This window comes from Rhipicephalus sanguineus, chromosome 3 (assembly GCF_013339695.2).
Source record: "Rhipicephalus sanguineus isolate Rsan-2018 chromosome 3, BIME_Rsan_1.4, whole genome shotgun sequence".
NCBI lineage: Eukaryota > Metazoa > Arthropoda > Arachnida > Ixodida > Ixodidae > Rhipicephalus > Rhipicephalus sanguineus.
In genome coordinates this window covers 227,699,665-227,710,804 of record NC_051178.1, presented here as the reverse complement: position 1 = coordinate 227,710,804, position 11,140 = coordinate 227,699,665, and the positions used below count along the sequence as shown (strand labels likewise).

The window sequence follows — 11,140 nt, the reverse complement described above, 5'->3', positions numbered from 1 at the left end:
ACTCACTCAGACTCAGATCGTGCCGTGAGTGTGAGTGAGTCCGAGTGAGTGATATTTTGGTGAGTTTGAGTCCGAGTGAGAAAGATTTATGTGAGTCTGAGTCCGAGTGAGCCCGAAAGGCAAAATATATTTCATGAATGAGTCAGAATGAGCTCCACATTTTTTTGCCGACTCATCGCCACTACACATATGTAACAATATTTGTTGGACTTTTCCGTCCCAAAACCACTATGTGATTATGAGGGACGCCGTAGTGAAGGGCTCCGGAAATTTCGACCACCTGGGGCTTTTCAACGTGTCCTGAGCCTACAACCTAAATCTGATTCTATGCCATCGAAATGCGGCCGCCGTTACCTAGGGTGCAGCGGTCGAGCACCGTAACCACTAGGCCAGCGTGGTGGGTTCTCATTACACATGTGCAATTAAACACTACGTTTTCTATTGAACTACACAAGAGCCCAACACACACTACATAAATGTTCTTGCTACAAGCAATATGAACTTTCTAAGCAGTTACGATTTCCTAAATTAAACGAGAAATGATCTAGAAGCGTTAGACTTTGAACTTCTATTGATATTAACGGTCGATAATTCATGCATTCCTTTTTGCTCCTCCAATTTTGTTTTAATGAGCATAACCCGCAAAAAAGCCACATAATTGTCCTTAAGGAAAAGCAGTTTTCATAATTTTGTTTCATTAACGTTTCCTTTCAAGGTGCTGGAATTTACCTTGAACAGTTCAATTCTAAGTAGTTGTGTATTACTCGGGAGCTAACTCAAAACCTGGTACTGAATGTGACGACCTCATGCACACCACTATACCCGATACAACAGTTCGAGAGTGATCTTTATCAAAGTTTATTCCGTGCAGATTTCATGACTTTCTTTTTTTTTGTTTAACGTTTACCAGCCAAAAAAAAAAGCCTGGCTGAAAAAGTATAAACTTCGTCTGTTCCCCTAAATGACTCAGTTTTATTTCCCTTTAATTTTAAGGGTATTAGCTATCACCATTAGAAGAGCGAACTTCGTGATAATTCACTGCGAAAAGTTCGACACTGAAACTCAATCAGGGTCTAAAGAAATACATGCAAAAACTTTTTTTTTCTGCGAAGCGTCGTTATCCATTAAATATTCTAAATTATACGTGTGCGCGTTTTCGCATCCCAATGACTCCGTGATAAATGACCCAATGATTCAATCGTTGATTATGCAACCTGTAATTATGCAGTGCGTGCCCATGAAGTCGCACAGTGATCGATCTTAAGAGAGCACCTGGAATATGAAGGAGAGTGAACAGCTAATGAACGAAAGAAATTATGGTCGCCGTAATAGCGAATTAGTCCCTAATGTTCTTGGTGAGTCTTTGTCCTCATTATGAAGCTTAACTGCAGAAACATTTAATTGGTCATCTCTAATTTCTCTTGTATTCTCTCCGGGGGGAGTCTTCTTTCTAATTATCTCTTAAGATATAGATTTCATTTCTGCTGTATGTTAATTAATTGTAGAGGTTTTCTGTGGTAATCACTGAAACACCTTACAAAGGCGATACTGTTTAACTCTCACGGGCATAGCATCTCTACGTACACTCTAATCACGGTAACGTTTAGGACAGCGTAAAAAGACATGTAACCTATAATTTATAAGTTACATGGCTGTTACAGCAATTTTATCTTTGTGTTTTCTTCATTTCCCTCTCTCATAAAGGTTACATCGACAGTAGCGTGCCAAGTTAAAAGCTAAAGCACCGCGATGAGCATTGTAACCTTTAGATTGTAACTTATATAAGCGCAATGACTCATCCGTCAGGGGACCTACACTATGGAGTGGAAGTTTATTGATCAATGTGTCACATCGCGATCTGTCTTGTTCAAGGCTGGCTTTATCAATTGAACAGCGGATGATGTACACACAGAACGGGTCTTGACAGCAGAAAAGCAAATCACAGAAGCAGCGATTTTACATTGCGGCATACTGAGGCAAGCGATGGTGGGGTATGAACTAAAACTGGAGTTCAATAAGGTGAGCCCGCTTCCAAAACCCGTAATTTATGAAGTGACATAATCTGCACAGACATCGGCAGAAGCACAAGAACGAAAAACTATCGTATGTTGGTCAAATGTTTGTGCTAAACAACTTATTAAGTAGCTCTTATATCTATTTTGCTTTTAAGCCGCAGAAGTAATTAATTTGCCTCCGGGAAGCTTCGCATATGGCGACAAGATAAAGTACTGTGAGCACACGACAACCGACCAAATTAAACTGACGATGCGATCGAAGAACCATCCCGTGGCGCGAGAAAAATATTTTTCCGAGACTCGCAATACAATTTATTCGAATTTCGCTGTCGTGTTGTCTAGTTTGTTTCTTTTTTTTTCGCGTTATAATTAACGGATCGTAAAGTGCAGCAAACGTCACGGGACAACATAGCACCAAACACGCTTAACCGTCATCAATTCGCCAACACGGGAGAAAAAGATGCCGCTGAGTTCACAAAACAGCGTGGGACGGCCGCTCCAGTAGAGAGGCCGCGTAGAGAGATGTATGAGCTCGCGGTGAGTAACAAATGTGGCGTCCTCGAGGCGCCGCTTCAACTTTATCGAACCAGGGACGGCGTCATCTCTCCTAGGCTTTGCACAGCTTGAGGTGTATGCCGGGAAGAGCATTCGAATGCGAGGCGGTTGGTGCGGTTGTTGAAGTCGCGTTTGTGCAGTGCTGCTCTTTGTTTCATCGATTTATCCAGGTTTTACACTCCGCGCTTTGTTGACGTGCGTGGTCTAATCGTGTTGTGTACGTGAGTGGCGTGTAACTAGTGATACAGCACGCAAGGACAGTCATTAACGTGCGCGATCCGCCGCAAATCAGCCACGAGGCATTGCAACGGGCACGTTCAGTGGGCTGCGCGGCCGTTGCGACGAGCTGCATTGCTGATTCTTCGCTTGAGACTGGCAATTGTCGAGCGGGTTGCATCCGTTGTTACGTTGCCCGAAGACAGTAGTAAATGTGATTTGCAGGTAAGCAATATTCTCTCTTCAGTACGTTATTTGCTTGTGTATATGTACTTATGTCGCGTGTTTACCTGAATTCATGCTCATGCTTACGCTACTGTACGAGATGGGTCGTGTCATACTTTTATGTTTTAAATAAATCGTGTCATACTTTTATGTAATGCATTGTTATTGGCAGTATTTGCTCTGCGTTTGACATTACAAGATGAGTGTTTGGGCGTATATTATCAAACATCCGACTAAGATCATTCGTTATCATACACGTTTATGTGAGAAGAGATGAAGGACAGAAGTTTAACCCTTCTTGCTGTCGCCGTCTTGGTACCTTCAACACGCTCGATGAAGGCTGCAATCACGGTGTGAAATACTGTAGGCGGCATAAACAAAGTGCCCCAGATCAGCTTTGCCCAGACGAGCTCTGCGTGCGCAGTAACTCGCTCCTGTCAATGGCAGTCTGGGCTGTTTGTCATGTCCTTGTCACCGGTACATGATATTTCGTGGCGTCTATACGCAACCTTTCGCCATGCTTCAAACTCGGCTGCGGTAGTTTTAGGTGGACGAGTGAGGGTTTAAGGCGGTAATGCGGGCTAGTTGGTTGTGATCACTGGTGTTCATTTCGGTAGCGCAAAGAAAATTAGACACATTTAAAAAAAAAAAGCCCTCGTAGAGTGATGTAGCGCGTCGCGCCTGTGCAACGGGTTTTTGTGTGTTTCCTTGCAGTAAAGTCAGTTGATCTCTAGCGCCCGTCCTGTCTACGTGTCCTCTCTTGTCTTTATAAATTGTTTTGCGCTACCGAAATGAATAAAGCTTTAAGTACACGAAAGACAATGAAATGGCGTTAAGAGTGCGTTTTAAGTGTAGTTTTAAGTGTCTTAAAGGAAATCACAGCATCCTTCCGTGTGTAGCTGAATGTAGCAAACCCGAGGCACTGAGCCGACCGAAGTAAACATTTAATACACACACACACAAAAGGACGTTTATGACGTGAAAAAATAAATTGCTAAATCCAGTGCTTTGGCTGAGCACGTTTCAGGGGACACGCAATCGACTGGGGGAAGGCACGTGCTCGCGCTAGAGAAAAATGACTGTCACGACGTCTTTATCTCGAGTCGCTCTTGATACCGACTACTCCATGTGTGTGAGTGCGTACGTGTGTGTGTGTGTGCGTGTGTGTGTGCTCGCGCGTGCGTGTGTGTGTGTGTGTGCTCGCGCGCGCGCGTGTGTGTGTGTGTGTGTGCTCGCGCGCGCGTGTGTTTGTGTGTGCTCGCGTGTGTGTGTTTGCGCTCGCGCGTGCGTGTGTGCTCGTGCGCGTGTGTTTGCTCGCGTGTGTGCTCGTGCGCGCGTGTGTGTGTGCTCGCGCGTGCGTGTGTGTGTGTGCGCGCGCGCGTGTGTGCTCGTGCGCGTGTGCGTGTGTACTCGCGTGTGTGTGTGTGCTCGCGTGTGTGTGTGCTTGCTCGCGTGTGTGCTCGCGCGTGTGTGCGTGTGTGTGTGTGCGCGCGCGCGTGTGTTTTCTCGCGTGTGTGTGCGTGCTCGCGCGTGCGTGCTCGTGCGCGTGTGTGCTCGCGTGTGTGCGCGCGCGTGCGTGTGTGTGTCGCGTGCGTGCGTGCGTGCGCGTGTGTGTGCGTGTGCGTGTGTGTGCGTGTGTGTGTGTGTGTGTGTGTGTGTGTGTGTGTGTGTGTGTGTGTGTGTGTGTGTGTGCTTTTGCTTTAGTCGGCTCAGTGCCTCGGGTTTTCAACGTCACCACGTATCAACCCAACCAGACGGGCTTCCGTCAGACTTCAAACTTCTGCGTCTTGACCTAACTTGAAACCTTACCACAAATATATGCTGAAGTCATCTTCATTCCATAGTTGCACTCATACAGATCACAATGTACGGCATTCAAAATTCAGATAATTCATGCTCATACGCTGCTGTAAGAGTTGGGTCGAGTCAGAAAAATAAATTGTCATGCTTTTACGCATTGTTGCCGGCAGTATTTGCTCTGCGTCGCTCGATTACGTCTAACTGCTTCGCTATCAAAACGGGGCAGCTGAGAATATGTTACGCGATAAGCGATACGCTGTGGCTTAACGATTTTTCAGATAGCACGAATGCCAGCAATCGTGCGACGTAGGAGTTCAAAGGGGGACATGGTCAGTGCGGTTGGTATGTCTTTCGATGTCCTTAGTTCCTTGGCGATAAAAATTTGTTCTCTGGCACTGAGATAACTTTTTTTGTGTTCTCGTTCTGTTCTAGGGTGCAAGCAACGTGTCATTGTGGTTAGAAAAAATGAATCAGTATACATGTGATTTAACTGTCAAAGCCGGAATGTTTAAAGGTACGTAGACAACACAAATGATTTTTTTCCCGCCATATTAAATGTGTTGCGTTGGAAATGTTTACAGCATACATCCCGCCCAAGGCATGCTGGGATGATCTCCTATCAGGCAGCTTGGAAACTTCCAGACGCCGATATGCCTTACGTTCGGTGCAGCCGAGGTTATGAACTGTCAAGTGGAATATGCCCCTTGAGGAAAACAATTAGGTACGAGCATATTCAAGCTCCACGTGAAATGCCAAGTATGGTCACTGAAAAATGTAAATTGCAATGTTTCTGTTTCTAATCACCTGCTGTCGTGTTTCTGCTACTAAACTGTTACTTACATTATTGTATTGCTGACTCTTGTGCTAAACAGAAGTAAATTGCATTTGGGATTAACGTGCGTTTTCAAATAAGATTTTTGTTTTCCGATAAACGTATTGCACAGGATAGTAGATTTGAGGAACGCTTATGTATTGGTCAAGTAACACCCTTTTTTTTGGGGGGGGGGGGGTTGGAGTATGTGTCGCACATTACGTGCTATCGGCAGTTGTGTGCAAAGTGGCAGTAACCGTTGGAATAGTGCAAAATAACGGTCCTCTCCTTTTAGGATCGACTGTCCAGCGAGGAGATTGCGGAATCAGCAACTGACATATTGACTGATGAAACATGATGGTGCGTGCAGCAAGAGAGGGTTTGACTGCAGATCCTGACCACCTGCTCCTGTAAATTTGTACCAACCACAGGCGAAAACAAGAAGAAACGCTTTGAATACCTGCGGTCTTCTATCAGCGAGACAAGTCCCTGAAGCTATAAATCAATAAACTTTGATGTATTCTGCTTTGGAGGTATAAAGCAATGAAATATGAATTCTTTTCGAATGGTGCATGTTTTTTTTTCTTCAGAAAATTTCTTGTGAGCACGCACAACCCGAGCAACAAAAGTAAAGGACTGACAATCACCCTCTTTTTGGCTGCCCTCTGGGTTTCAGCTGTCCTGCAGTACCAGCATTTATGGTATGCCGCACACACTAGTGTACTTAAGGAGAAGCACGACGCTGATCACGTATTATTTGCAGGGGGCTCCACTCAGTATAACAGCTCTACCCGTGGCCCACCCACCCAGATGTCGCCTAACAAAGGGTATGTGCCTCTTTTTTCTTTCGATCTTCTTTCTGCGACACATTTCGGACCACTCGCTACACGCATGATCGGCCCAGCCAAGTGTCGTCTAGCAAGAGAAGCGTGGCTCTTCCTTTAGTGCTTCTTTCTGTGCACGCCTAACCTTTTGTACTTCTTTCTGCGGCTTTATTATGCAGCGTACAATTATGTACAAAGAGTAATGAGAACTTTCACGGCGGTGTCATATGGCCTGCCCTGTCCTGAATACACACGCTGGAGCTTTGGAATAATTCTGGTACATGTCTGCATAGATCACGACAGTTGCGGTGTCCGTGGCAAGAGATGTACGCTTCCCTAATCGCAAGAAAAAACACAAAACAATTTCCTTTGGAGTTGGCTTAGAGCTTGCATGCATCGTAACGTCACACCTTCGCCCACAAGCATCGCGTCGTTCAAATGCGGTCTGCCACTAAAACGATAATTAAGAAGAGCAGGTGATTGACAGATATTCTTAATCATGAGTTGTGCCATGTGTATCAGACAAGTATCCTCTCTTGATCCAATTACGTAGATGCTTAAGCATTACAATTTGCATCTCTCGAGAAAACCGCGTTCTGGCTCTTGATATGCGCTCTTGGTATTATTGTATGTTTTGCGTATGCATACATTTGCATTTACTGCGTGCTTTTCTGATAATATCATTCAGCATTCGTATATAATATGCACAAACGTACTAGCCAGCTACTTATTACGCGATGATTTCAGACATTTCTTTGTGTTTTGCGAGAAGTACGTAAAACTGACTTAACGTGGCGTATGGCGAGTGGTCTGTATATCAATTTTGAATATACTCTACGCTGTGAGGAGCAGTGTTAATTCTCCGCGCACTTCTTTACCGCCTTCAGCAGCTTCCCTGCTTTGTCAACTTCCCATTTTGTCAGTATCTACGTTTCCAATGCTGATCCCACATTTGAAGGTGAACAAAATGGCAAATAGCCCTATAACAAATAGACGGCTGGTATTTATTATCGGATAAGACACAGTTTGATATGCACGAATCACACAGTCAATGAAAGTGCACGAGCAGCAGAAAAATAATTGAAGTGTTATAATCGCGCCAGCCTATGCTTAAACTGCATAGAAGTTGGACCAAGAGAGGATGGCCTGACACGTATACCATGATACTGTTATAAAATCTCTGGTCTTCACTGATATTGACGGGTCGACCACATTTTAATAATAATCGCGGTTCATCATTGCTGTAGTGCATTCTAACTCCAAGTCGCTTCGAATATGCGAATGTTTTGTTAGCTGCCTCTTCTAATGAGCGAAGGCGACGCGTTTCGCCTCGGTCACCGCAATTGTGACGTTCTATAAGCAGTCATGCACTTGATTTATTACAATGCGCCATCGCGTGTGTTCCGAGAAGCACCTTACATGTGACATCTTCCGCAAAGGTTCGCATTTCTTAGCGTACGTATATGGACGGTGTATTAAAAACCGCACAAGGAAGCACGGAAAAAACACGAGGCATGCGCAGCACGAAGTGCGAAAGAGTGGAAGGTTGTGCTTCCGTTGCTGTGGCACAACTGGCTGATCCATGTGATGAGCGTAACCTCCTGGAATGCGTCAAAGAAAGAAGAGCGAAGGAAAGAAGAGGCGCAGAGCGGTGGCCGTATAAAATCTCCTGCAAGCCGTTTTGTGTAAACACTATACCGTCTACTGTACAACGTAACCTCTATTTTTACGTGATGTGGCCGTATACATAAAATCTCCTGCAAGCCGTTTTGTGTAAACAGTATACCGTGTACTGTACAACGTAACCTCTATTTTTACTTGATGTGGCCGTATAAAATCTCCTGCAAGCCGTTTTGTGTAAACAGTATACCGTGTACTGTACAACGTAACCTCTATATTTACGTGATGTGGCCGTATAAAATCTCCTGCAAGCCGTTTTGTGTAAACAGTATACCGTGTACTGTACAACGTAACCTCTATTTTTACGTGATGAGGCCGTATAAAATCTCCTGCAAGCCGTTTTGTGTAAACAGTATACCGTGTACTGTACAACGTAACCTCTATATTTACGTGATGTGGCCGTATAAAATCTCCTGCAAGCCGTTTTGTGTAAACAGTATACCGTGTACTGTACAACGTAACCTCTATTTTTACGTGATGAGGCCGTATAAAATCTCCTGCAAGCCGTTTTGTGTAAACAGTATACCGTGTACTGTACAACGTAACCTCTATATTTACGTGATGTGGCCGTATAAAATCTCCTGCAAGCCGTTTTGTGTAAACAGTATACCGTGTACTGTACAACGTAACCTCTATTTTTACTTGATGTGGCCGTATAAAATCTCCTGCAAGCCGTTTGTGTAAACAGTATACCGTGTACTGTACAACGTAACCTCTATATTTACGTGATGTGGCCGTATAAAATCTCCTGCAAGCCGTTTTGTGTAAACAGTATACCGTGTACTGTACAACGTAACCTCTATTTTTACGTGATGAGGCCGTATAAAATCTCCTGCAAGCCGTTTTGTGTAAACAGTATACCGTGTACTGTACAACGTAACCTCTATTTTTACGTCATGTGGCCGTATAAAATCTCCTGCAAGCCGTTTTGTGTAAACAGTATACCGTGTACTGTACAACGTAACCTCTATTTTTACGTGATGAGGCCGTATAAAATCTCCTGCAAGCCGTTTTGTGTAAACAGTATACCGTGTACTGTACAACGTAACCTCTATTTTTACGTCATGTGGCCGTATAAAATCTCCTGCAAGCCGTTTTGTGTAAACAGTACTGTACAACGTAACCTCTATTTTTACGTGATGTGGCCGTATAAAATCTCCTGCAAGCCGTTTTGTGTAAACAGTATACCGTGTACTGTACAACGTAACCTCTATTTTTACGTGAGAATGCTCGATACTGTGAACGGGTACTAAAGGTTACTAGATAACTTCTATTTTATAAGTACACAAATTTGTGAAAATGTGCACCTTTAGTAAACGTTACCGTGCTTAGAGTGTAGAAATGCTGGACATGCAAGCTCAGTCAGCTCGAAACAATTACATGTAAACACTGTTTTTTTTTTCGTCGCAACTCGTATTGATGGTGCCGGGTTTCTACCAAATAATGTAGTTCTTGTGTAGTAGTTCTAAATCCTGCGCTTAATGCAGCCCCACTACCGTGAAACCTGAGGAAGTGTGTAGCACGGGCAACCCAGCGATTGCCTTGGCAATCGCGCACTTGCCGAGGTGGTGGCGTCCTCTCTCGAGCGGCGCGGGTATCAGCCAGATGTTCCAGAAAAGTTTTCCGCAATGTTAGGCAAATTATTGAGCATAATTCTTGGATATTTCTGTAGTTTATATTATTTAAGACCTTGTTAGCTTACTTTGCAGTGGTTTTGAGGATTGTTAGCCCCGTTTTAGGCCTCTATTGACCACTGCGTGACCATGCGACATGAGACTGTGCATGGCCGACTAGCCGGGCCCCTAAAGTGCTCTGCTCTTAAAACCCTTTTGTGGCCCACCAGGATGACAAACGAGTCGATTTTCAATTGGCAAGGTGACCGAGCGGTGGATGCATAGCCTTGAGGTAATACGTGACGCTGTTTCTACAAAATAGGTATGAGGGGGTTATACGCGTATCTTTTCAATAAAAATTTCAATGAAGCACGATTCGATCAAACTCGAATTCAACACAAATGCGGCATTTTACAGAGTCTCGATCGGGTGCATTCTATGAGGGAAAAAACACACATGCTTTCCCTCGCATCGGTATTCGCAGCAAGGAAATATCTCCGCACTGTCAAGCGAGCACGCGCCTTACGCAAACTAGATTTTAAACAACAGCGCTCAGAAGCGCGTACCACAAAGCAAATATATTTTAACGATATTTCTATCTTACTAGCGCTGTGGGAACATCTTTTGTTACGTTTATTTTCTTAACTCGAAATAGCATGTAGTAGGTTACAACTCAAGGAAAAATAAGCCGTGCCCAAAGCCGTTGACGTCCCACTCAGCAAGGACTTGCCTAAATAGCACGTTTATTTAAAATAACTCATTTTCGTGATGGAAAGCATTTCTTGCGTGTATGTGTTTAAAAACAAATGGTGAACAACTTCAGAGCAGTATATGTGCCCTACTATGGGAGGGCAGTACGCCCTACTGCAGACATAGTCTTCGTGAAGTGTACGCGTGTTTACACAAAAATGAGCGACAATGCACACATACAGATGTACACGCACATACGCGGTTGAGTCGCTAGTTTTGGACAGAAAGCTTCCACGTCCCGACAGGTTTTATCAGACTTTCTGACATGAGTGCTCAAGAAAAGTAATATTTTAGTGAGAAACGACAAACTTTTATTTTACACTACGCCTATAGTGTTTGCATGAGCAGAAATAAAGTATTGCGCTTCAAAGGAAAACCAACAGGTACGACTGGCGTGTCGCGGTTTTGTGGGTTGAGCGAAATCAGTAAGGTGAAATCCTTACATGCCCCACCAAACGCGAAAACTGACCGTCGGCGTCGGCGTCCCTAAGCGCCGATTTCAACACGAGTGATGCAAAAGGTCACTATCACGTGATTACGTCGCCATATGACGTCATGGGGACGTCCCAAGTCGCCAAACTGTGTGATGTCATCATACCGTGTCGTCACGTGATGATGTCATCGCGTGAAATCGTCACTTGATCAAACGTG

At 44.3% G+C, this 11,140-nt stretch overlaps 1 long non-coding RNA gene across 1 annotated transcript; it reads left to right on the top strand.

The window, feature by feature from the left end:
• The first annotated feature begins 2,201 nt into the window (after positions 1–2,201).
• On the top strand, positions 2,202–6,492 carry LOC125757774 (uncharacterized). The gene is made up of 5 exons (XR_007415541.1): positions 2,202–3,011; positions 5,244–5,325; positions 5,393–5,532; positions 5,918–6,323; positions 6,386–6,492. It is a non-coding gene; the product is annotated as an uncharacterized LOC125757774 (long non-coding RNA).
• The last annotated feature ends 4,648 nt before the right edge of the window (positions 6,493–11,140 follow it).